This window comes from Rhineura floridana, chromosome 1, assembly GCF_030035675.1.
Source record: "Rhineura floridana isolate rRhiFlo1 chromosome 1, rRhiFlo1.hap2, whole genome shotgun sequence".
Lineage (NCBI taxonomy): Eukaryota > Metazoa > Chordata > Lepidosauria > Squamata > Rhineuridae > Rhineura > Rhineura floridana.
The window spans coordinates 53,629,233-53,655,342 of record NC_084480.1 but is presented as its reverse complement, the minus strand read 5'-3'; the positions used below and the strand labels follow the sequence as shown (position 1 = coordinate 53,655,342).

General features: G+C 40.4%; 1 protein-coding gene across 1 annotated transcript in view; it reads left to right on the top strand.

Annotated features, from left to right (window-relative positions):
• Nucleotides 1-296: 296 nt before the first annotated feature.
• HAPLN1 (hyaluronan and proteoglycan link protein 1) overlaps nucleotides 297-26,110 on the top strand; it is a 115,902-nt gene continuing 90,088 nt past the window's right edge. Inside the window, exon 1 of the mRNA XM_061622016.1 lies at nucleotides 297-470. The gene's annotated coding sequence lies outside the window, so the exon portion shown is untranslated. The remainder of the gene's footprint in view (nucleotides 471-26,110) is intronic.

The window sequence follows — 26,110 nt, the reverse complement described above, 5'->3', positions numbered from 1 at the left end:
GTGGCTGAGCCAAGAGGGCAGGGCACCTAGCCCTGAGGTAACTGGGAGAGAGGACGTCAGACTCTCAGGACACGGGGTTGAAGAGGAGGCTGCGTGGAGAGAAGGCTGTTGCGCCGGGCACTGTTTGTGTGTGTGCGCGCGCGCGCGATTGAGTGCGTTTGGCTTTCGACTTTTCCTCGTCATTCCTGGGGTTTGAACGAAGCTCATACCGAGCTGTAATTAAGCATTCTTGGGAACGTCCGACGTGGTGCTTTCTCGGCTGAAAGTGGCTCTTTTCTCCCTCACGCACTCTCCCGAGGATCTCGGACTTTCACCTTCACAGCTTCAGGCGCGAGGCAAAGAGTAAGAGCGCGCGCAAAACCAACTCCGAAGCGAGCGCCCACAGGGGAGGCGAACTCCTCGCGCCTAGTAGCCAACGTCACGAGAGTTGATTTTTGGGGCGGCATCTTCGCTTTGAAGTTTTGAGAAAGGTAAAAAAAAAAAAGAGGGGGGTCGGTGGGGGGAATTCCAGCAAGCAGCTCTCAACCAATAAAAAATAATCTGAAGGCGCCAGCTTCTCTGGGAATGCTCTAATTTATTGTGAGGGGCTATTCGGAACTGACTTTTCTCAGTTCCAAAGTGTGGAGCGCTCAGTGGATAGGGGTTGCCATCTCGTTCTCTCTTTCGCTGTCTTTGGCAGAGCTCCTCTGACTTTTAACGTATGCATGGCAGGCAGAAATTCAACAGAAGCAACCTTCCCTATTGCCACATCTTTATGCAGGGGAAATCTTTACCGCATGGCAACCCTGTATTTCAGGGTGGCGGAACCTGTGGTCATTTAGAAGTTGTTGGACTATAATTCCCATCATCCCTGACCATTGGGCATGCTGATTGGGGCTGATAGAAGCTGGAGTCCAACAACTTCTGGAGGGCCACAGGTTCTCCATCCCTCCTGTATATGAATACATAGGGCAGCCTTTTACAACCTCAGATAATGTTTGGAGATGAAAATGGGATGTTTTGTTCAAGTGTTATTAACTGCTGGCACCACTCAACTTATTATTCACATTTATTACTACAGTGATAGCAAATGAAGCAATAATAATTGTAAAGCAAGGAGGGGGAAAAGCAAGGAGGAAAATAGTTGTAAGTGTCTGGGTTCAGCTAGAGGAGCCAAGGACCACCCAGCTAGTGGCAGGCATGTAAGGAAGCAGAAATAGAAGGGAAAAAGCAGGAATCCTAGTGAACTTTCAGATCTCTGAAAGAACATTCGTAATTTCACACCTGTATCCTCTGAGTCCAGAAAGGCCAACACCATTCACCACCCAGCTAGTGGCAGGCATGTAAGGAAGCAGAAATAGAAGGGAAAAAGCAGGAATCCTAGTGAACTTTCAGATCTCTGAAAGAACATTCGTAATTTCACACCTGTATCCCCTGAGTCCAGAAAGGCCAACACCTTTCACCAATCCTTGCTTCACCTATAAACATGCATTGAAAGGATGGAGTGGAAATTCAATCACATCAGTACAACAGGGTGATCTGTTAGAGTGGTAATTAAGCCAGGTTAATAAATCAACATACATGATGTTCGAGAGAAACAGGAAGAGTGGAAAGCCTGCAAAGAATAGGAGTCCCTAGCTTGGCCAGTACCAACTTGGTTTAGCCTCCTACAGTTGTCAGCATTTCTTGGAAGAGGAAAGGGATACATAGGGATATGTATGAAAATGCACAAAGGGACCACCCTATATGAACATGCACTTATATAAACATGCACAAAAGGGATGAAGGGGCATGAAGAAGTTTGCACTTCTAGGGACTGCCATCCCCCCTCTTGCACTTTAAAGATTACAGTTGTCGGTAAGACATAAAATTGTGATGGTTTCGTCTCAAATGTTTGATGTTATTGGAGAAATGTTGCATATTTTCCAACACTGAGTTCCTTGTGATCACATCTTAAATGGAAAAAAAAGGTTCCTGAAGCACTTTAGAAAATTATCAAAATGCTGTCTAAAGGAATAGTAGTAGACTCACAGCAGTATTATCTCAAAAGCCCCCCCCTGCAAAATTATTGTGTTTTTCTTACTTTTATAGTTAAGTACAGAATAATAATCTGAAATTCACATTCCAGAACTGACACTTTTGGTAGAGTTGGGTTAGATCAGTAATGTATTACATAGCAGGCAATGTATAAATGAGATTAAAATATGATTATAATCTCTAGAAAATCTGCATATTTCTAGTAAGATTTTTCAGGGTGGAAAGGGCATGTATATAGTTTCAAGAGGATGTCATAAAAATCAAATAAAAATATAGTGTCCTGGAATTCTAAACCTAAGTTGAAAAAAACAAATTACATGAAATGAAACATGTGCTGCAATTTGTGATAAGAGCTTAATGGAAAGTTTAATAACTGTGAGTTTAACATTTTCAATTTGGAAGCACTTTCACTGAATTTAAAAAGCAAGAAGGTGGTAGCAAAATGAGAGTTTCTGCTCTGGCAAAATTATATATGACGTGATGCAGTATGCCTTGTAATGCACATTCCCAGATGATGAAGGCATTGGTTTGTATTATTATTATTCTCTTTAAATAATTATGTTCTCAAAAGTCAACTTTTTTGCACGTTAAGAAAGTCGTAGGCTGACACTCTGAGCTGTTGAACTGGAATACCTGGATTCCAGCCAGATCTAGTCACATCAGAGTCAATAGTACTAGATGATTTTAATTCAGTATATTAACATCTGTATAGCACTTTCAAATTTGCAAATACATTACAATGTTTATCTTGTTCATTCCTGCAACTTTCATTCACTTGCCTGAAGTGACACAAAAAGGGCACATTTCAGCCAAAGTTTTCAGTTGCATTAGTTTCAGGTGGAAAGATTTGCCTTACTCTTCCATTGAAATCAGCATATTTTGAAAGTGCTTAGCTCCAGCTGAATAATGTTCTAAGTGTACAGGTAAGTGGCGACTTCTTGTTCACTTAGTCCAGTGTTTCTCAATCGGTGTGCCTCCAGATGTTGTTGGACCACAACTCCCATCAGCCTCAGCCAGCATTGCCAATGGTCAGGAAAGATGGGAATTGTGGTCCAACAACATCTGGAGGCACACCGGTTGAGAAACACTGACTTAGTCTCTAAGACACACTGACCCTCCAAAAACAACAATCAGTTTTATTTCAATAATCTGGGACGGTGGACTAGGGAGACTGAATTAGAGTGTGGAAGTCATCCAATGTTTGAATAATAGGAGGGGCTTCTATTCCAGCACATTTCTTTCCAAAGGTGCTGAAGTAGGACACAAAATAAAATTCCCTGGGTTTTTTTCTTTCTGTTTCTCTAAGCAACATTCAAGCAATGATCCCACATTAGGGTGATGAAGAAATAAGCTTAAGATGTTAATGTGGATAAGTTTTGAATTGTTAGTGGAGGTTGATACTCAGCCAGAATCAAATGGCCCAGATCTCTTCAGTTCAGTGGTCATGATCTATCAAACAACATGCTCTTAAACTGACAAGCCCGGCAAAATAAAACAACAAGCTCAAATTCAGTATTGAACAACTGCCTTCTTCAAAGAAACTAGTTTTAAAACCTTCAGTGGTGCAATGAAGAAACAACTGCTCTGTGGCATGTAGGTGGCAGGAGGGCTGTCTTTCTAATTAGCCTTAATGCCCAAGAAGATTATTTTAAGTATGAAGTTGTTATGTATGCATTTTTAAAGGGAAAAAGCTTTCTTGTAAAGCAATGTTTTAGTACCACTGTATCTATTTTCTGATTCAGCAAAAAATAAAAATGATAAAAAGATGAACCAGACGTTCATGAGAAGATAATTAATGTAAAGAATAATGTCTCATATAATTTCTAATGGAATCAGTTTATTGTTACTTGTACTCATGTTAAAAAAATACCATAAGGAATATAAGGTAGTGTAGGCAGGAATGATTCTAGGAAATATAAATAATAGAAGTCATAGTTCATGTAGAACTTGAGTTTATAAATGCTGATAGAACCAACACCACCATTTTGAAGATGCTTTGGCAACTAGCTTTGAGGATGGGAAATGAAACATGGTTATAAAAGGGTGGAGATGAGGGAAGCATGTAACTGCCCTATAATCCCTTGAGCTGTGAGCTGTGACATGAGGCTTGGAGGAGGGTGATTTCTATTAGTGAAGGGCCTAGCGAGATTGACAACTTCTGGTGTTGGCCATGGTGGCTGTGTAACTTTGAAAACTATGTTATGTGTTAATTTTGTGCTCAGTGGTTATTAATAAAGAACTGAAAAGGGTATAGATCATAAGTGGGAATGTCTGCACAACTTTCAATTGCTACATGTACATAAGCCACAATTGGTTACATAACTGGTTTTCCAATGCTTGTAATTCAAAAGAGCCAATACACTGATGCATGTGGGGCTACCCTCCTGTCAGCTGGTATAAGGTAAAAAAACAACAACCCCCACACACCACCATAGCCACCAGTGCGAAAACTATGCTTATCCCATACTTCTAGATCACAGGATCAGTGTCTATGAAGTATGTTGGCAGGGGGTGGGGGCATGAGACAGAACATCAGGAAAAATGGCTTATGGGCAGTGGAAGTACTATGTTGAATCTAAGCTTGCCCACATCAGACTGTAAAATATATTTTTTCTCTTTGCAAAATATTCACAGTCTGCTTTGCATTCACCTCAACCTGTTCTGCACCTGAAAGGTTCAGCTATTTAGACAGTATTCTACTCCTTGACCAGACTATTCGTTAATCTACATTTGTTAAAGTTTGAGAGTCCTGCTTTGACTGGCAACCTGTTATATCACTTTCTGAACATAACAATAATTTGACTTATTTCTGAGTTGTAGGATTAAGTTGAGTAGTCAATATTTTGAACAAGCTACTTAGGAGAAGAGACAGCTGGTATAGCATAGTGGGGAGGAGAGCCTGGCTGGGAGTCCAGAGTCTGTGAGTTCAAATCCCCACTCTTGTCTCCTGGGTATCAAGGGCCAGCTAAAGATCACCCTCATAGTGAGTTGCTCAGGGGTTACGTGCCCTGTCACCTGTGCAGCCGTGGGCAAGCTGCATAGTCCCAAGGAGCCCAGTTGCCCCCCAGCTGGCAGCTGCGGACAAGGAAGGGGCTGGCTTGTGCAGCTGTGGCAAGCTGAGCAGGCCCTAGTCAGCTGGGAAGGACTAGCCTCAGAGGGAGGCAATGGTAAACCCCCTCTGAATACCATTTACCATGAAATCCCTATTCATAGGGTCGCCATAAGTCGGGATCGACTTGAAGGCAGTCCATTTCCATTTCACTTAGAAGACCTTTAAAGAGGAAGAAATGACACATAAGCCCTGAGCTGTTTATGCTACTCTGCCTTTTAAAGTTTTGGTCTTGAATTTCCTATTATGAAAATAAAGATGAAATAAATTGGGTCCATGCAGACAAAAATCCACTGGGTGACATCCAGTAACGTCCACTGGCTTGAGCAGTGGAAATCTGCTTGTGCAATATGAGTTTCTGTTTCCCCCCCATCAGTTCAATGGAACTTTCTTCCTGAAGGTATATCTAGGCTTAAAGTTCTAAATATTGTTCAGAGTTGGCCAGCAAGTCATGGGAAGAATTAAAAACATCTGCAATAATATTTGCCTTGCCACTCAAGTGATAATTAAAATGCCCTAAAACACTTAAAGTAGCTTCACTTTTTATTTTTTTACGTTGGAAAGTCAGAAACATTGTCTCAATATATATTTTAGCAATCTTTTTCATTTTTGGAAGATATTTAATTGAATTATTTTCAGCTCACAAATCTTTCGGGTTGCTACTAAGGAATTATTAGACATTCTGGCTCCACAGTTAGCAACTGTCATGTACAGTCATGTACTTGAAAAGGCAGCTTGTAATTTGAAGGTAACAAAATGTTCTTTGGGGTAAAAACAACAATCCTGAACATATTTGGGATTTTAATCAATGGTGTTTAAGCAGGATTAGAGGAAACAGCTGGCTAAACAAATATTGGGGGCAGAGTGGATGTAATGGTATAAATTAATAATGCTGGTCTTTATTTACGGCATGAATGGGAGGTTTTGTCAAAGTATAATGTATTAACCATGGTCATCATGTGCCACCTAGTGGATATGACAGAAGTTTACTACCATCAAAAAAATATTTTTTACCAAAAAAAATTCCACACATCTGTAGCCAATCCTGCACAAAAGTGAACTCTAACAAGTCATTAACAACCACTGGCTAGCTTTATTTCCTTGAGAAATGACAGTTATTTCAACTAAAAATAAGTTTAACATGAGGTTAATGAAGCAGGACATTAAATATTTTCTTGTTGACTCCAAGGGTTTATTATTTTGTTGTTATGTGCCTTCAAGTCGGTCATGACTTATGGCAACCCTATGAATCAGCGACCTCAAATAGCATCTGACGTGAACCACCCTGTTCAGATCTTGTAAGTTCAGGTCTGTGGCTTCCTTTATGGAATCAATCCACCTCTTGTTTGGCCTTCTTTTTTTTCTACTGCTGTTTTCCCCAGCATTATTATCTTTTCTAGTGAATCAGGTCTTCTTATTATGTGTCCAAAGTATGATAACCTCAGTTTCATCATTTTAGCTTCTAGTGATAGTTCTGGTTTAATTTGTTCAAACACCCAATTATTTGTCTTTTTCGCAGTCCATGTGTGTGCAAAACTCTCCTCTAACACCACATTTCAAATGAGTTGATTTTTCTCTTACTGCTTTTTTCACTGTCCAACTTTCACATCCATACATAGAGATCGGGAATACCATGGTCTGAATGATCCTGACTTTAATGTTCAGTGATACATCTTTGCATTTGAGGACCTTTTCTAGTTCTCTCATAGCTGCCCTCCCCAGTCCTAGCCTTCTTCTGATTTCTTGACTATTGTCTCCATTTTGGTTAAGGACTGTGCCAAGGTACTGATAATCCTTGACAAGTTCAATGTTCTCGTTGTCAACTTTAAAGTTACATAACTCTTCTGTTGTCATTACTCTTCTTGACGTTCAGCTGTAGTCCTGTTCTTGTGCTTTCCTCTTTAACCTTCATCAGCATTCGTTTCAAATCATTACTGGTTTCTGCTAAGAGTATGGTATCGTCTGCATATCTTAAATTATTGATATTTCTCCCTCCAATTCTCACACCTCCTTCATCTTGGTCCAATCCTGCTTTCCGTATGATATGTTCTGCGTATAGATTAAACTAGTAGGGTGATAAAATACACCTCTGTCTCACACCCTTTTCAATGGGGAACCAATCGATTTCTCCATATTCTGTCCTTACAGTAGCCTCTTGTGCAGCGTATAGGTTGCACATCAGGACAATCAGATGCTGTGGCACCCTCATTTCTTTTAAAGCATTCCATAGTTTTTCGTGATCTACATAGTTAAAGATTTTGCTGTAATCTGTAAAGCACAGGGTGATTCCCTTCTGAAATTCCTTGGTCCGTTCCATTATCCAATGTATGTTTGCAATATGATCTCTGGTGCCTCTTCCCTTTCTAAATCCAGCTTGGACATCTGGCATTTCTCGCTCCATATATGGTAAGAGCCTTTGTTGTAGAATCTTGAGCATTACTTTACTTGCATGGGATGTTAAGATAATAGTCTGATAATTACTGCATCCCCTGGGATCTCCGTTGTTTGGAATTGGGATGTATATTGAACCCTTCCAGTCTGTGGGCCATTGTTTAGTTTTCCATATTTGTTGACAAATGTTTGTCAAAATTTGGACAGATTCAGCCTCAGTAGCCTGTAGCAGCTCTGTTAGTATGCCATCTGTTCCTGGTGATTTGTTTCTTCCAAGTATTTTAAGAGCAGCATTCACCTCACATTCTAAAATTTCTTGTTCTTCATCATATGATTCCTCCGTGAATGAATCTGTCATTCGTGCATCTTTTTTATAGAGTTCTTCAGTGTACTGCTTCCATCTTTCTTTTATTTCATCTCAGTCAGTCAGTGTGTCCCCCTGTTGATTATTCAACATCCCTATTCTTGGTTTAAATTTCCCTTTAATTTCTGTAATCTTTTGGGATAGGGCTCGTGTTCTTCCCTTTTTGTTGCCCTCTTCTATTTCTATACAATAACTATTTTAATTGTTCTCTTTGTCCCTACATGCTAGTCGCTGTGTTATTGCTTTTAAGGTTCTAACCGTGTTTCTATCTCCTTTTGCTTTCCTTCTCTCTTTAACCATTTTAATTGTTTCTTCAGTCATCCATTGAGGTCTTTCTTTTTAACTAGAGTTATTGTCTTTTTGCATTCTTTCCTGATAATTTCTCTGACTTCATTCCATAGTTGTTTCTCTGTCAACTAAGTTTAAAGCCTCAAGTCTGTTCCTTATTTGATCTTTATATTCATCTGGGATGTTATTTAAATTGTATTTTGGCATTATGATTGCTTTGTTGGTCTTCTTTAGCTTTACTCTGATTTTCGATACAACCAGTTCATGATCTGTACTGCAGTCTGCTCCTGGTCTTGTTTTCGCAGAAAGTATGGAACTTCTCCATCTTCTGCTACTAATTATATAATCAATTTGATTCCTGTATACACCATTTGATGTTGTTCACGTGTACAGTCGTCTTTTCGGTTGCTCAAAAAATGTGTTTGCAAGGAACAAATGATTGGCTTCACAGAATTCAATAAGTCTTTCTCCTGCTTCATTTCTATCTCCTAAGCCCCATTTCCCCACAATTCCTAGTTCTTCTCTGTTCCCTACTTTTGCATTCCAGTTCCCCATGATTATCAGAACATCTTGTTTTGATGTGTGATCAATTTTTTCCTGTACTTTGCGTAAATTCTCTAGTTCCTCTTCTGCATTTGCCATTGGAGCATAGACTTGGATGATGGTTATGTTAATAGGTTTCCCATTAAATCTCATTGATATTACTCACTCAGACCTTGTGTTATAGCTCTTAATTGTTTTTGCTACATTCTCACTATTAAAGGAACCCCGTTTCTTCTTAATTTCTCATTTCCTGCATCAGATATTTTGTAGTTGCCTGATTGAAAATGTCCCATTCCCATCAATTTTAATTCACTCATGCCAAGTATTGTAATGTTGATACGTTCCATTTCTTTCTTGATAATTTCTAACTTTCCCTTGTTCATGCTTCTCACATTCCGTGTTCCTATTGTGTGCGTCGTCCAACTCCGGACTCTCCTTGCATCTGTGCGTATCAGCCTCTGGGCTTCCTTTCGGCTTTGACCCAGCTGCATCATTAGTCACAGTGCTACTCATACTTGTCCTTTGTACTTCCCCAGTAGCTGATTGAGTTCCTTCTGACCTGGGGGTCTCATCTTCCAGCACTATCTCGTGTTGCATTTTGGATACTCTGTTCATAGAGGTTTTGTGGTAAGAGGTATTCAGATGTGGTTTACCATTGCCTTCCTCTGAGTTTGGATGCATCTTAGTCTGGTGTCTCAGCTTTGACCATTCTGCTTTGGGTGCCCCTGCTAGGAGTCTAGCCTCTTGGTCTAGACTCCTGATGGTATTGCTCTCAGCTTCTTCAGCACTCTCAAACTCCCTCACCACATTAAGGTGTGCATCCTAGAGGGGATTTATGAGATAATAACAGCAATAACCCTATTTGAATCAGGACTTAGACATTGCTATTAACAGTGCCAATGATCACAACTATTGCCAATATTGCTTTCAAAACTTAATCACAAAATTGAAAGCAATGCCTGTCAAAATAATTGAGTCCCCTTTTCTATCTTTGCAGAAAAAGGACTTAACCACCTTTATAGCTTTTCCCAAAGTCCTCCCATGTTTTCCAGTCATCTTCCTTCTTCTCTCCTTTCTCCTCTTCCTCTCCCTCCTCTGATTTGGCTCTTTTTTCTTCACCCTGTCAGCTTCCATACTATATTTCCTCTCCCCTTTAATTTCCTTGGGTGGTAGCCTTGGCTTCAAATCAAGGTTTATAATGGGCATAATATCCAATATATGCTCTTTTTTGGATTATGTGGTGTTCTAAATTGTTTTTAAGCTGTTTTTATTCTATTTTGTACCTTGCCTTGAGATGTTTGTGGAAAGTTTATTATTATTATTATTATTGAAACAGGTTCAGAAGAAGGCAATGAAGATGGAAAGTGGTTTGGAAAACAAGTTCTATGAGAAAAAGCTGAAGGAAATGATTATATATAGCTTGGAGAAGAGAAGCCTGAAAGACTGTCATAGCATAAAGACTTATCCTTTGCTACTGTATAGAGAAGGGATAGATTTAATGGGCTTAAGCTGCAGGAGGGCAGATTTCAATTGAACATTAAGAGAATTTTTGTAATGGTAAGACCATTTTTGGTTTTTTAAACAATGAAACCAATTACCTAGAGCAGTGGTTCCCAAACCTTTTTTCCCCATGGACCCCTTGAAAATTGTGCATGGTCTTGGAAGACCACTTAATGGTTTTTCTGTCTGTTGTAGCAATTACAATGTGCTGTGCATGATGATTTTGCATTTTATTGCTTCTTTTTCCTTATATTGTATTTTATTGTATTATAATGTTCATTATGTAAAATGTAATACAATTTAATACAATATAAGAAATAAAAGAAGCAATAAAATACAATGAAAAAAATCAATATAAATATTTAGTATGGGCCACCTGATTGAAGCTCATGGATCACTGGTGGTCCATGAATCACCATTTGGGAACCCCTGACCTGTAGGGTTGCTGGACTTTCCGTCACTGGAAAACTTCAAGCAGAGGCTGGACAGCCATCTGTTGGGGATGTTCTAGCTTTAGATTTCCATCAGGGGGCTGGGCATAAAATGGCCTTAAAGGTCTTCTCCAACTTTATGATTCTAACTCATGGTTCAGGAGCTATGCAATGTCTGTACATCTGTTTATTTATTTAAAGTATTTTAGTTGCTTTTTAGGGCTACACTTACACGAAGTGACATATACACAGGAGAAAAGCAAGACATAAAGATTTAACAGCTACATTAGCAAGCATACAGAATAATTATGAAGCTGCTCTGTAGCACCTAAGTTAATTAGGACTCAGTGAAGGCATAATTGAAGAGGAAGGTCTTCAGTGCTCACCTACACACCCATACATAATGGGGCAAGACACAAGTTAAAGGAGGGTGTTTCTACCATTATGATGCAACTACTGCAGTCTGCTGAATTAAATGTTTTGAATCCCAGCTAATATATAGTCTCCATTGGCTATAACAATATATAATTGAGAATTTAGGAAGGAAGAAATGCAGGAAAGAAGCTGGAGCTATGAGGGATCTTCCTGTTGCTTAGGAGATATACAGTGCTGTAAAGGGGCACAAGGTAGGAGTGAGGTTATTAGACATTCATGCTGTAGACACTTTTTGTTTCCCCTGACTTTAATTTATAGCAAAACAATGGATAATTGTTTTCTATGAAGATGTATTTTGACTTGGAGAAGCACCAAAGTTCAGTAGTAGAGCTTCTGCTTTACATGCAGAAGGGGCCAAGATCAATCCCCAGCATGTCTAGGTAGGGCTAGAAAAGACCCCTGTTTGAAACCCTGGAGAGTCGCTGCCAATCAGGGTGTAAAATACTAAGCTAAATGGACCAATGGTTTGACTCATTATAAGGCATCTTCCTATGTTCCTAAGGCTTACAACAGGAACTGGGCTAGATAATCTATGAAGATCTCTTCCAGTACTAAGTTTCAGTGGTACTGTTTGGTCACACTGTTGTTGTTTTTGAGGGGGGAGGGGGGATAAAGGAAACAACAACTCTGTCACTACATAGAAAGCTTCCTTGTCTCCTTCACTCCACTTCAGAACAGGCTGTTTCCCTTTAATTAGTACATCAGAAAGGAAATCCTGAGCATTATTGACTTCACTGAAATCAAACATGTAAAAGAAGACATATGAATAGCCCATCTGAAGACCATTCGGGGTGGGGAAGCAGAACTATGTGAATTATAACTTTATTATGCTGTTGATATGAAGTATGAGCTAATAGCTGAAGCAAGTAGGAATTTTCCTTTCTCATGATAAAGGTATAGTTTAAAAGCTAAAACTGTGCTTCATAAAATGCATCCACAGATAATAGGGCCAACATATATGATTTCACAGTTCATCGGTCGAGATAAGAGATCTTTAACAGAAACAAAATTATTAAGTCAGGAGGCTGTTACCGGATACTTGCCTCCTGCTTAGGAAATAAATGTCAAATTGACATTTTATCTAGCATCAAGGGACTATTATCTTGCCACAGCATCCCATTAACAAAATTATTTTAAAGGCTAACAGAATACCAAACAGGCAATGGATACAAGGTAGATAAGATGTGTGCATAGCAGACAGTTGAGTAGCAGAAAACAAATGCTAGGATGGGGGAGGGACATAGATTTAGTTGCTGGGTAGCCCAAGCGGAGAGAGTGATGTTGTGCTCTTGTCCTGCTAGTGGGCTTCCTATTGGTCATTGTGAGAACAGGATGCAGAGCTCTTCTTATGTTCTTCATATTAATATAGGATTGACTGATTCCTGCATTAAGCAGGATTCCTGCACTGAGCTGGGGGTTGGACTCAATGGCCTTATAGGCTCCTTCCAACTCTTCTGTTCTATGATTCTATGATCTATGATGCTCTCCTACACTGTTAACATGGTGACAGGTGCTGTAGAAAAAGCTTGCAATTGTGAATACTGGTATATTGACTTTCTTTGGTCATATTTCACTACTTAAAATATAAAGCGTCGTCACTTCTTTGTAAAGCAGAGCAGTATGTTATAGCAACTGCATGGGAAGCTTCTGCATGATGGCTCTGCAGTGTTTGTCACTATGCAGATTGTATGGAGCGTTGCATACAATTGAGAGAGCAAGTGGCCAGACTGAAGTGATAATGCAGTACAAATCCATAGTTCTTGAGCTGAGAATTTTCTGTATTTCACAACCATTAAACAGAGGCCACATAATATATCATCAGCATCTCTAGTATATTAATATCAGAATAATAATATTTAAGGAATTCAAGGTGGTACAAATTAAACAAGTTCCTTGTTCAGATGCATGACTAAGAGTTTCTTGTTCTAGCACGCATTTTAAGGTAGCGTTTGGTTTTATGATGGTTTTATTGTTTTATTGTTTCATTTTGTGTATTTCTTGGTTTTATGCACACACCTCTTAGAAATGCAAATGATTAAGTGGTATATAAATGTTTTAAATAAAATTAAATGAAATAAAATAAAGGTTTGCAGCAGTGGAGAACTTTAAGGATTTAGATTATCTCAAAAGAACATAGTAAACTATTTTATATTGAGCTAAACCAATTTCCCATCTAGTTCAATATTATCCACATTGACTGGCAGCTGCTGTTCAGAGTTTCAGACAGGAGTCTTTCTCAGCCCTATCTGGAGATGTGGGGGTTGAACCTAGAACCTTGTTTTATGCAAAGCATGTGCTCTGTCACTTTGATATCAAGGCATGATATTAGAAAATACATCTTCTTTGCCAAATTCATGTTTATTTTCAATGTTGTCTAATTATGTCTGTTGTCTTACTGTACATACATACATATCCATCCATATGCATATGTAGTTGTGTGTGTGCTTGTATATAATGCACATTTTGGAGCTTGTTTTTGCTCTTCCTCCTGATTGAGAGCCTATTGTTTTAGGCTGCACACTATTGCCGACTTACAGTTCTTTGCACACTGGCCATAGATTCCCATTGATTCACAACTGGTACCTCATTGTTTTCTTGGCTAGAAGCTGGTACCAACTGTTACTGTTTTAAAGCTCATTTCCGAAAAACTCACATCACAATGCAAACCTATTCATTTAAGCATCAGTCTAATGAATAAATGATGCAAAACACTGTCAGATTTTGTATAACTATTCTTAGGAGTTAAGAATACTACAAATGTGTGTAGTGTTTTCCTGAACTTGATTAATATATTGGAGAAGTGTGTGAAAGGATGTGATTGGATTTTACAGTATTGAAAGGATAAATTTATTGAGTCGGTGGACAAAGGTTAAAAATGAAAAACTGGTTTTCAGAGGAATACCAAAAAAGTGGATTAAAAATTGAGAGTATATTTAGTTTCTCTAGCATTCATAGCTCTCAGTTACACAAACAGGAAAGAATCCAGGACCCAATGGTATCCTTCAACACACACACACACACACACACACACACACACACACACTTCTTCCCCTGATGAGTGGACACAGTGCTAGATGAACTTCATGTGCCTGCAGATCACTGCATATAATGGAATGCACCTTCATATGTGAGTCCAGTAGCCTGCACTCCTCTCAAGGGCCATGCATTCAGTCTGTGCAATTTACCCATCCCCCAAAGTCACTTGGGTGTAAAGAAAATAATTGTAGGTGGCAACATAAGTCTAAACTAATCCAACACATTGACACTCTGTTCTGTCTTGGGTTTTTTGTCCAACTCACAAAAGTAGTTCTTGTAATACCATTTTGTGATTATGGTTTAATATTATGCTTACGATTACTGGAAATCATAGCATACAAAAGTGCTAGAAGAATGTAGCACTGAAATACTTTTTTTTACATCCATGATTATTTTAGAAAATTCCACATGTGTTACCCTATTGAGCAAATAATTTTTATTTCTCAAGATAATAGTTTTAAAATGTTCAGCTATCATATCCTTATAATGAGGATCATATAAGTACATAACAATTACAAAACCATTTTTGCATGACTAGCAATATTAAAAAGCATTGTAATATTCATCCAAAATTCTGAATGTAGCACATCAGAAACAATAGCTTGTTCTGGTTTAAGCTATATTATTTATTTACATGTAATAGTGTTTATTGTGCTTCTACCCAGTGGCATGCTGTTTTAATGCATGATACAATAAAAGTTGAGATATTTTAGAAAGCTAAAATTTCAAAATTCCCAGAAATTTAGGGCACATTTTTATTTTACCTAGTTTCAGACACTTACCCTATTTGAAATATTACTTACTTGTACCATTTTTCTAATTCTTATTATCAGTCCAAATTAAAATTCATCTCAGTTATCTCTCTTATTAAAATGACTGCTGTCACTTTTCCTGGATTCAACATCATATTGACAAGATATAAAGAAGTTGGGAGCTGTAGTCAATGTAGAAGTTGTGTACAATTTCCATATTTGTGTGTATCGGGGTAGCTAACATGATGTCCTCCAGATGTGACCATTGGCTGTTCTGGCTGGGGCTGCTGAGAGTTGTACTCCAAAGCATCTGGAAGGCACTAGATTAGCTATCCCTCATGTAGATATCATAGATGTTGAAACCTCATCAGAAAGGCATGCTGCACTTTATTTACAGTGTGAAAGTGAATGCAATTGTTTAGGAAATTATCATATGTTAAGTGACACTCATTAGATGAAGTATTTTCTTCTGAAACTATCATATGTTAAATAAATGTAAATGTACTGCCTTCAAGTTGATTCCGACTTATGGCGACCCTATGAACAGGGTTTTCATGAGGCTGAGAAGCAGTGACTGGCCCAAGGTCACCCAGTGAGCTTCATGGATGTGTGGGGATTTGAACCCTAGTCCAACACTTTAACCACTACACCACACTGACTCTCACAACTGACACTTATTAGATGAAGTATTTTTTCTGAAACCTACAATTTTAAGGCTGCAGTCCTACAGCAAAGTTACCAGGGAGTAACCTCCATTGAGCTTAATGGAATATACTGCTGGGTAAGCATGCTTAGGATCACGGGCATAGACTTTCCATTTTGGGGGGGCAGGGCTGGGTCAAACCTAGGAAAAGGTGGGTACGGGTCAGTGGTTATAGTGGTATCTCAGCAGTCTCCCACTGTGTCCTGTCTTTGAAATTAACTTTTAGGATTACTACTACTACTACAAATTAGATTTATTAGTTGCATGTTTCTTGAAGATCTCCAAGCAACTTACAACATGATTAAAAGGCAAAATAACATGCCATGCATAAAACAAAACCAAAATGAAATGAAACAATAACCCCCCACATACAGCCATAGAAAGTTTAGCAGCATACTGATAAAACTCCAGCTCCAGACACTCATGGATGAGACCGATTATCAGGATCCATTTCAGTCGGGTTTCAGACCTAGTTTTGGCATGGAAACAGCCTTGGTCGCCCTGTATGATGACCTTTGTCGGGAGAGAGACTGGGGGAGTGTGACTCTGTTGATTCTCCTTGATCTCTCAGTGGCTTTCGATACCATCAACCATGCTATCCTTCTGGGGAGACTGACTGAGTTGGGAGTGGGAAGTACTGCATTGCAGTGGTTCCACTCCTGCTTGGCAGGTCACCTCCAGAACATGGTGCTTGGGGAACCTTGCTCGGCACCCTGGACTCTCCAGTATGGGGTTCCGCAGGGGCCAGTTCTGTCCCCCATGCTGTTCAACATCTACATGAAACCGTTGGGTGCGGTCATCCGGAGCTTTGGAGTGCATTGCCATCAGTATGCTGATGATACGCAGCTCTATTTCTCCTTTTCATCTTCTTCAGGTGAGGCTGTCAATGTGCTGAACCGGTGCCTGGCTGCGACGATGGACTGGATGAGGGCTAATAAACTGAGGCTCAATCCAGACAAGACTGAGATGCTGCTAGTGGGGGGTTCTTCTGACCAGATGGTGGATGTCCAATCTGGCCTGGATGGGGTTGCACTTCCCCTGAAGGAGCAGGTTCGTAGCTTGAGGGTTCTCCTAGAACCATCTCTGTCACTTGAGGCTCAGGTAGCCTCGGTGGCACGGAGTGCCTTCTACCAACTTTGGTTGGTGGCCCAACTACGTCCCTATCTGGACAGGGATAAACTGGCTTCAGTTGTCCATGCTCTGGTAACCTCCAAGTTACATTACTGCAATGCACTCTATGTAGGGCTGCCTTTGAAGATGGTTTGGAAACTGCAGCTTGTGCAAAATGCAGCGGCCAGATTGGTAACAGAGACCAGATGGTTCAAACATATAAAACCGATTCTGGCCACCTTGCATTGGCTGCCTGTATGTTTCCGAGCTCGATTCAAGGTGCTGGTTGTGACCTATAAAGCCTTACACAGCTTGGGACCACAATACCTGATGGAACGCCTCTCCCAATACAAACCCACCTGTACACAACGTTCAAAATCAAATGCCCTCCTCCGGGTGCCTACTCTGTGGGAAGCTGGGAGTCTGGCAACAAGGGAGAGGGCCTTCTCAGTGGTGGCCCCCAAATTATGGAATGATTTGTTTGACGAGGTGCGCCTGGTGCCAACACTGTTATTTTTTCGGCACCAGGTCAAGACTTTCCACTTCTCCCAGGCATTTTAGCACGTGTTTTAAATTTTTAAATTGTGTTTTAAAAAGATGTGTTTTTAAATTTGTATATTTGTTTTAATGTTTTTAGTTACTGTAAACAGCCCAGAGAGCTTCAGCTATGGGGCGGTATATAAGTACAATAAATAAATAAATAAATAAAACATCATCTTAGTCTATCAAATGCCTGGGAAAAAGGAGAAGTCTTTACCTGGCGCTAAGATGTAAATGAAAGCATCAGGTGAACCTCATTGGGGAGCACATTCCACAACTGAAAAGGCCCTCTCCCTTGTCAACACCGTCCAAGCCTCCCTCAGAGGGGGGACCTGGGGAAGGGCCTCTGAAGACCTAAGGGTCTGGGAGGTTCACATTAGGAAAGGCATTCCAAAAGATATTGGGGTCCTGAGCTGTAAAGAGCTTTATAGGTCAAAACTCAGAAATGTGCAGGCAGCCAATGTAACTGGAACAGAATTGGTGTTATATGTTCTGTTCACCTTGAACCAGTCAACAGTCAGGCACATTCTGCACTAACTGAAACTTCCAAACCATTTTCAAAGGCAGCCCCACGTAAAGCGCATTGCAGTAATCCAGCCTTGAGATTACCAGAGCATAGATTACTGTAGCTAGGTTATCCCTGTCCAGATAGTGTCACAGATAGGATGGTCACTTTAAGATCATCTCATAATTAGGTTTATGGGCATGACTGTAATCCTGTGCACAGTTACCCTGGAGTAAGCACCAGTGAACTCAATGGTGTTTATTTCTGCTGTATAGGTTCAACTTGTTAAACCCATTTGGCTTTAACAAAAGATCTTCTGTTGAAATATAACCTGATTGTAAGATGAAGCGGTTCTCAGCATTAAAAGTCCATCAGATCTTGGTTTCCCATCAGGCTTCTAGGGATGCACCCCAAAGCCATGGCACAGAGAGCAGGCAAACCTCTCTGTGTCTCCAGTTCCCAGTTTGTACTAGACTGAAAGACACATGCCTCTCCTTGGCTCCAGGATGAGGAGGCCCCCAGCCAGGTGAGGTGGGGGAATGGCCATCCTCGTTCCCATGGCAACACATATACCCTTAAAAGGTCCATAGAAGTGTTAATGAGGCTGACTCACCCAGCCAGAGCTATTCACTGGACAAATGAAACTGGTCTGTTCAGTTTAGCTGGTCTCTCCATTGCAGACTATATCTCCTACAGAGACACAATTATAAGCTGGAGGGGGAGCCCAAACCCATCCCCACAATCCTATAACACTATCCAGTCAACTTCCTGGCCATTCAATTACAGATCTTAAAGTCATTAAGCTCAGGAACACAAGAGCTTAACTTCAAAACAATCTCAAGAGGCACATGACTCCAGGTAGACTAAAAAGAATTCAAAATGTGTTGCAGATACTAATACAAATATTTAAGTAAAATAAACACAACTAATAACAAAACACTCTCATACCCTTATGAGGCACATGTTTGTTTAAAACCAGTGCTCCTGGAGTTAGTAGGCCTGATGCGTTTCCACTTTTTAGTCTTCTTCAGTGGCCAACTAAATAAAATCTATCAACAAAATACATATGAATAAGAGTGGTTTATACCTCAGATGGTACACAATTCTCTTAAAATCACAATATATGTGGTGGTAATGGCATTCGCCCAAAGGCTTTAATACAGAAATTCTTAACTAGAATCAGACTTGTTCAAATACCAGATTCTATCAATCCTGCACAAAAAATACAAAACAATCTTACATCAATCTTAATTTTGGAAGTTCCAGAGAGATCTGTGGGACTATCAAGAAAACTAAGGTTTTCAGCAGAAGAAAGCAGAAGCATATACCTAGAAAACCTGTCTTTTTCTTCAGTGATTCAGACAGTAGAAGGGACATTCCAGGGGAAGAAACAAGCTGGCACTTGCTGCCCAGCACTGGCCACCCGGGGGGAACTGAGCCCAGCAGCCCACCCCCAAGTTTACACCTATGTTGAGGACTGCATTGCACATAAGAGAATGACAGGGTGAGAGACATCAGTTAGTACAGGTAATGATTTATCGAAAGTAAAATCACTGCTGCTGCCTAAGAGAATGCCTCACTCCATTACTGCTCAGTAATTGTACTCCTCAGATGGGGCACTGCTGAGAGTACCACATGTTCCAGAGGTGTACTTAGTTTGTACCAAAAATCAGGCTTTTAGTGTTGTAGCTCCAGCCCTCTGCAATCACTTGCCAAGTAAAATTAGACCAGCCCCTAGCATTTTGATATTTAGGCAGTTACTAAATGCATTTTTGTTTAAGAAGGCTTTCCCTGAAGTGTGACCCAGTGTTGTCCTTTTCTTCTTCTTTTTTAGAATTTTTAATGTACAGTTGTAGAAATGCTGTTAATGTTTTGTAGCTTATTCTGTATGTTTTGCATTTTATTGTATTGCACACCACTTTGGTAGCTTTTAGCTATGAAGCAGATTATAAATCTGCAAAAACAAACACACAAATTTTTAAATTGTTACTGTGTTTGTATAATCAGAAAAATATGTTTCTCCATTGGGATGAACTCTGCCAGTAATTTGGTAAGTTGAAAAGAATTTCACCAATCACCTAGACTATGGGTAGCCAACTTGGTGCCCTCTGGATATTGTTGGACTCCAACTTTTATCATCCCTGACCACTGGTCATGCTGGCTAGGGCTGATGGGACTTGGAGTCCAACAACATCTGGAGAACATGACAATGACTACCTTGGCCTAGACTCTAAGATCTCCTGATCTGTGTTTCATATAAACCATGCAGATCTGACACTGGTCAGACAAACACAGCCTTTTGGTGAATGTGTGCATGGACTGGTCGCAAATATGAATAGAGAGTAATGGGAAACAACAAACTGAGCTTCTTCATAATATGTTTCACCACAGTCTGGTTCCACCTTCTTTTTAAAGATTTTTAGGATGTGTCATGTTGTTATCTGGATACTTGAACCATTCACAAAATAATTCAACAATACATTTATGTTTATCCCATGGAATAATTTATATAGTGTTTTAGGGATGGAAAGATCTGTCAATTTCAGTACTCTCGTTTTCTCATTTTTCCAGTCTTAAATTCAATCCTCCACATTTTTGTAGCAATTTGCAAAATTCTCCAGCATCTTAGTGCAAATCTCTCCTAAAAAACAGATTTATGTAGGCAGTTTTAACCACTGCACACATTTTTGCAAGCTATTTCTCATCATATAATGCATATTTGCATGTTATTTTCACTCATATATTCATTTTTATGCAAACATGGTTTTGGTTGATGAACTGCATTGCAAACTTCGGATAAGTGCGAATTTTGAAGGATCGCTGTGTTTTGGTTCTCATATTGTTTCAGAAAGTTTGATAAATTTGGCTTGAAATGCAAACAATAAAAATTCTTCCCCATCCCTAGTGTGTATCCGCTGGAAAAAAAGTCAGCTTATGTTTACTTCAAGCTGCAGAAATATGTTTGTATGAAATGCATAAATCAGTTTCAAAATACTTTGGTGTGATTAGAGTTTGGACTTGAGGTTTTGTTATGGGCTGATGACATTTCAAGCTCTACTTTCAGTTATATACTTGTTCTGATGTTTTTGCAAATATTGTTTGTGACACATCAGTTATTTAATTATGTTTGTTAACTGAGGATCCTCCCCTTATAAAATCCCTTCAGCAGTTATTTCTGGCCGTATGTGCCTTTAACTCTGGCTCAAGCAATGTTTATGAAGCCAGTGTTCTTGCCTGCTATTTGCATGATTTGTTTCCACTACCAAATAGAGTCATAAGATTTCTAACCATATATTCTGATTGCTGAGCAATGTCTTGTTTTTAACATTCAAAATAGCAGAAATGCAACTTTAATATCTTACGCCTGTCAAGGTTCCTTCTAACATATAGTTTAATGAACTCAAATTAATTGCCCTAGAGCCACACAGTTAATAGCATATCTAGGGTAATAATCCCTCTCAACTTCACTCTGCCAACAAGCTGAAGCAATAAATTTGAGGTTGAAATCAATAGCAGAAGAGGAGTGGGGAAATGCCCACTATAATCAAAAGCTCTTTCCTTGTATTTGTTGTCATATCAAGATAAGTGAAAATATAAACTGCACCACAGAAAGTTGGAAGTCTGTTTCCTCTCCAGTATCAAAACCTGAATATTTAATGTAATGGATATGCTGTCTCCTGTCTTCAACCACAAATCCACAGACATGCTGTTGACCATGTTTGGGAACCCCTGATATATGGTATACAGGGTTGTTACTTTGGGATGGAATCTGATTAGTAATCTTTCATTATCCTCTAGTTCAGGAGTGACAAAATTGTGGCCCTCAAGATGTAGTTGGAGGGCCCAGCCAACATGGCCAATGGTCAGGGATAATGGAACTTGTGGTTCAACATCACCTTGAGTGCCAGAGATTAGCCACCCCTGCTCTACTCATTATGAATCCAGGATACATCTCTAAATCAGCAATATTGGCAGTAGTACTGATATCCTTTGGTTATTACTGTTCTTCTAGGATTGCTTTCTAGCTCTGGGTTTTAACCATTAATTTAAGTGATTCGATGATTCGTGTTATTCAAATAGTCATTGTTACTCTGCATCTTAGGAAACAGGTTGATAAAAAGCCATAGTGTACAATCCTTTGAAAAGGATCCCTGTCAACAAAACAAAACCTACAGGTAATTAGGAGATAATGTCACTTGAATTGAACATAGATACAGGATAATGGTCTCTCAGTATCAGAGAAAAAAATGGTTCTAGCCTTTGGGAAAAAAATGCTGTCCAAAGTGAAAAAAAACACTTAATTTCAAAGCAGAAAACACTGATTAAATCATGGTGATCTTATTTTTAATACAAAGAATGACAGGAATAGATGGTATTATTTTATCTAAAGAGTCCAAGCTAGGACCAATGTTGGTACATGCAGTTTTATGTGCTGAATTACTGCTGGCACTGAATGAGAACCAACAGGATGAGGAATTCTGAATCTATCTATCTATCTATCTATCTATCTATCTATCTATCTATCTATCTATCTATCTATCTCACATCCTTCCTCCCAGAAGGAGCCCAGGGTAGCAAATGCAGGCTCCATGCCATGAGAGGGGTTAGCAGCACCAAACAAAGGTGCATACCACTGTTGCCCTCAACCTATGCTGAGCCCTGCTAATGCACTCTAGGCACAGAGAGTAAGTACTTCCTGATACAGCCAGTGCTACAGGTGTTAGATAAAGAGGAAGCATCACAGTATCATTCCTGAGCTCTGAATGGCTAAGCAAAGTGGGATACTAACTTGATCCCTCCCATGTTTGCAAGAAAGAAGTCTGTCCATTGATGACTGAAAAAACATGTCAATATCTTTTTGAGTGCAATAATGAAGTGCATCTAAAATATTGAGGAACCACAGTTTATAGTCAGTGTAATATACAGTATACATCTGGCATATGGGAGGAACACTGTTTATAGTCAGTGTGTTATATACAGTTGGCATATGCAAACAGCCTTATTCCCAGCAAGAATGTGTAAAACATTATGCTATCCAAAAACTAATGCTTCCTTTAGGTGATACCATGTGATAGTTACAACACAGAAAGAAAAACAGTTAGAGAAATGCAATGCTAACTAATGCATGGAAGTTTCAGGTTCCAGGGGACAATATTGGCAACTTTATGCTTGAATCAAACACTGATGACATGGAAGAAAAGTCTCAGTAAAGGGAGGTTTTTCCCCCTATCTAATGCCTAGCCAGCAGCTTTCGATTGGTGCATTTTGGCTTCAGTCTTTAGTGGTATTCCCTTGCAAAGCAGCATCTCTTCTTACAAGGGCAGCTGGTGATAATCTTTAACATCAAAGTGACTGTAAATATGCTTGACTACTTGGCATTGCTGCTCAGCTCAAAGTAATTATTTGAATGATCCCAATTGAAATGCTTCTGGTACAGGCAAATTCTTTCTTCTTCCTGAAATACAGATGACACAGGAATAAGTCAAAAGACACAGCTGCATGAACCAAATAAGTTGAGAACTAGAAAGGTCATGATTTCCTCTAAATACAGATTTCCATTTAATGCAAGCAGGAATTTTGGCAGAATTTCTTATCAGACAAAGGTAGTGATATTCCATATACAATCCCTTTTATGCTCCCTGACCCTCAGCCACTCGGATTAAGGATTCTGAGTAGAATTTGCAATACCAGCAAATAGCTAGAGGGAGCCTTCACTGCCAAGGAATCTGCAATTGCCATTTCAAAACTGCGCTTTTGAAATTATCACATGATTATTACATGTTAGAGCAGCATGACCAAGGCAATCACTCAATGATATACCAGTCTGGCATAGGAAGGATAGGCCACTCTTGCTCAATTGCAGTAAAGGAGGAGCTAAAATACAGGCAGCATTTGTGTATTTGTATAAAGTGTTTTAGCTCCTAATTCATTTCCATATCAAAATATTTCAAAAATATTTTATTAGTTTTATTATTTTAATTAGTATTTCATTTATAAACTGTTATAAATTGTTTTATTAGTTTATTATTTTAATTAGTATTTCATTTATAAATTGTTATAAATTGTTTTATTAGTTTATCAGCCAACTCTATCAGCCAACTCTCAGATCTCCAGTTGCTGCTCTTTAATGCCAGATCGGTACATAATAAAACCTCCCTCGTCCATGATTTGATTGTGGACGAGGTGGCCGATCTGGCATGTTTAACCGAGACCTGGGTGGGCGAACAGGGAGGAGTTAGTCTCTCCCAGCTCTGCCCACCGGGGTATCTGGTTCAGCATCATGGTAGATCTGAGGGTCGGGGAGGTGGGGTTGCTGTGGTCTATAAGAGTTCCATCTCACTCACCAAGCACCATGTCCATGCAATCACTGGTCTGGAGTGTTTGCACCTTGTGCTAGGCCAGAGGGACAGACTGGGAATCCTTTTGGTGTACCGCCCACCTTGCTGCCCAATGGCTTCCCTAACTGAGCTGACGGAAGTGGTCTCGGAGGTACTGTTGAGATCCCCCAGACTATTAGTACTGGGAGATCTCAACATTCATGCTGAGGCTACTTTGTCTGGGGCAGCTCAGGACTTCATGGCCGCCATGACAACCATGGGGCTGTCTCAATATGTTAGTGGCCCAACACATACATCGGGGCATACTCTTGACCTGGTCTTTGCTACCGGACATGGGATAGTGATCTGGATGTGGGGAGTTTTACATCTCTCCCGTTGTCATGGACAGATCATTGCTTGCTGAAGTTTAGACTTTCAGTAGCCTTTTCCCTCTGCAAGGGTGGGGGACCTATTAAATTGGTCCGCCCCCGGAGACTAATGAATTCTGAAGGTTTTCAAAAGGCTCTGGGGGTTTTTTCGGCTGATAAGACTGGCGCTCCTGTCGAGGCCCTGGCCGATCTGTGGAATACAGAGATGACCCGGGCTGTTGACACGATCGCTCCTGCGCGCCCTCTCCTATGTAGAGCTCATACAGCTCCTTGGTATACTCCGGAGCTGAGAGCGATGAAACAAGACAGGAGGCGGCTTGAGCGGAGATGGAGACGAACTCCCGACGAATGCAATTATGAGCTGGTTCGTGCTTCTACTAAGCTCTATGTAGGAGCAGTGAGGGCGGCAAAAAAACAACATTTCGCCGCCACTATTCAGTCATCTCTCTCACGCCCACGGGAGCTTTTTAAAGTGGTTCGTGGTCTACTCCATCCAGGCCTACAAGATACGGCAGATACATCGGTAGCTCGATGTAATAAATTTGCTGAACACTTCCAGCATAAGATCTCATGCATTCGTCGGGACGTAGACTCCTATTTAATAGCAGTTAATCCTACTGAGGTGTCCGGAGCACAGTCTTGTCATGTTTTGTTGGATGAGTTTCAGTTGGTTCAGTTCGAGGACGTGGACAAGGTGCTTGGACAGGTTCGTGCGACCACTTCGGTACTGGATCCTTGCCCCTCTTGGCTAATTAAAACTAGCAAGGAAGGAACAGTTGGCTGGGCCAAGGAAGTGATTAATGCCTCTTTACGAGAGGGAGTGGTCCCTGGCTGTCTGAAAGAGGCGGCAGTGAGACCACTCCTGAAAAAACCTTCCTTGGACCCAGAGGATTTCAGCAGCTACAGACCAGTAGCCAATGTTCCGTTCCTGGGCAAGATCCTGGAACGTGTGGTTGCTGACCAGCTCCAGGCGCTATTGGATGAAACCGATTATCTAGATCCATTTCAATCGGGGTTCAGGCCTGGTTTTGGCACTGAGACTGCCTTGGTCGCCCTGTTTGATGACCTATGTTGGGAGAGAGACAGAGGGAGTGTAACTCTGTTGATTCTCCTTGACCTCTCAGCGGCTTTTGATACCATCGACCATGGTATCCTTCCGGAGAGGCTTGCGGAATTGGGAGTTGGAGGCACTGCTTGGCAGTGGTTCCGCTCCTACTTAGCGGGTCGTCTCCAGAAGATAGTGCTTGGGGAACGTTGCTCGACACCGTGGGTTCTCCAATGTGGGGTCCCGCAGGGTTCGGTTCTGTCTCCCATGCTTTTTAACATTTATATGAAGCCGCTGGGGGCGGTCATCAGGAGTTTTGGAGTGCGTTGTCATCAGTATGCTGATGACACGCAGCTCTACTTCTCCTTTACATCTTCTTCAGGTGAGGCAGTCGACGTGCTGAACCGTTGCCTGGCTGCGACAATGGACTGGATGAGAACTAACAAACTGAGACTCAATCCTGACAAGACTGAGATGCTGTTGGTGGATGGTTTCTCTGATCGGATGGTGGATATATACCCTGTCCTGGATGGACACTCCCCCTAAAGGAACAGGCGCGTAGTCTGGGAGTCATCTTAGACTCTTCCCTCACACTTGAGGCTCATGTAGCCTCGGTGGCCCGGAATGCGTTCTACC